This window comes from Pongo pygmaeus, chromosome 21 (assembly GCF_028885625.2).
Source record: "Pongo pygmaeus isolate AG05252 chromosome 21, NHGRI_mPonPyg2-v2.0_pri, whole genome shotgun sequence".
Lineage (NCBI taxonomy): Eukaryota > Metazoa > Chordata > Mammalia > Primates > Hominidae > Pongo > Pongo pygmaeus.
The window spans coordinates 36,553,862-36,555,427 of NC_072394.2; the positions used below are offsets into that span (position 1 = coordinate 36,553,862).

Consider the following 1,566-nt stretch of genomic DNA (forward strand, 5'->3'; position numbering starts at 1 on the left):
CTAATTATCAATGTAGTTTAGCATGAACTAATGAAATACAAGCTCAGGATTTTCATGTTAGTATAAAAAAGCTCTTCTTCAACAAATCCCCAAACGGCGGATGACGCCGGTGCAGGGGGCGGCAGGGCGGGGGGTGCGGAGGTGGGGCGGAGGCGGGGCGGAGGCGGGGCGGAGGCGGGGCGGAGGCGGGGCGGAGGCGGGGCGGAGGCGGGGCGGACGCCCCCGCAGCCCTGGGAGGGATGGGGAACCGCAGTCGCTTCCGCGGAGGTTTCGGCAGTGGCATCCGGAGCCGGGGTCACGGCCGTGGACTGGGCCGGAGCCGAGGCCGTGGAGCTCGCAGAGGCAGGGCCGAGGATAAGGAGTAGATGCCCGTCACCAAGCTGGGCCACCTGGTCGAGGACATGAAGATCAAGTACCTGGAGGATGTCTCTTCTCCCTGCCCATCAAGGAATCTGAGACCATTGACTTTTTCCTGGGGTCCTCTCTCAAGGAAGAGGGTTTGAAGATTATGCCTGTGCAGAAGCAGACCCGCGCCGGCCAGCGCACCAGGTTCAAGGCGTTTGTTGCCATCGGGGACTATAATGGCCACGTCAGTCTGGGCGTTAAGGGCTCCAAGGAGGTGGCTACTGCCATCCGCGGGGCCGTCATCCTGACCAAGCACTCCATTGTCCCCGTGCGCAGAGGCTACTGGGGGAACAAGATGGGCAAGCCTACACCGTTCCTTGCAAGGTGACAGGCTGCTGCGGCTCTGTGCTGGTGCGCCTCATCCCTGCACCCAGGGGCACTGGCATCGTCTCCGCACCTGTGCCCAAGAAGCTCCTCATGATGGCTGATATTGATGACTGCTACACCTCAGCCAGGGGCTGCACTGCCACCCTGGCAACTTTGCCAAGGCCACTTTTGACACCATCTCTAAGACCTACAGCTACCTGACCCTCGACCTCTGGAAGGAGACTATATTCACCAAGTCTCCCTATCAGGAATTCACTGACCACCTCATCAAGACCCACACCAGAGTCTCCATGCAGAGGACCCAGGCTCCAGCTGTGGCTACAACATAGGGTTTTTATACAAGAAAAACAAACTGAATTAAGCCTGGAAAAAAAAAAAAAAGCTGGTCTCAAATTAGGGGCCAACATGGAAGAATTAATATCTGTTGAGTACTTACCAAGTGTCAGGCCCTATTGATGTTACATGCATTATCTCATTTAATACTCAAGAACAGCCTTGTCAGGTTAAAAATATTATACCCATTTTATAAACAGGTTAACGAAGGCTCAGAGAGTGTAAGTCACTTACCCAACATAACACAGTGAGTAACAGAGATGGAATTCGAGCCCAAGTCTGTGTGAATCTGAAGCCCATATTCTTTCTACTATGTTACAGTGCCTCTGAAAATATATTTAACTATGCCTACTTGTAATAGAGTTTATGATAAATGATATATATTTGATGTTTATATATTTATATCAATTATTTTACTTCATCATTACAAGTAAGACTATCTAGGGATGATTATCACCACTTTACAGGTGAGGAAACAGATGGTCAGAAAATTTAACTTAC

At 51.4% G+C, this 1,566-nt stretch overlaps 1 pseudogene; it reads left to right on the forward strand.

Annotated features, from left to right (window-relative positions):
• Positions 1 to 350: 350 nt before the first annotated feature.
• LOC129021701 (small ribosomal subunit protein uS5-like) lies at positions 351 to 1,061 on the forward strand (annotated as a pseudogene).
• Positions 1,062 to 1,566: the final 505 nt, after the last annotated feature.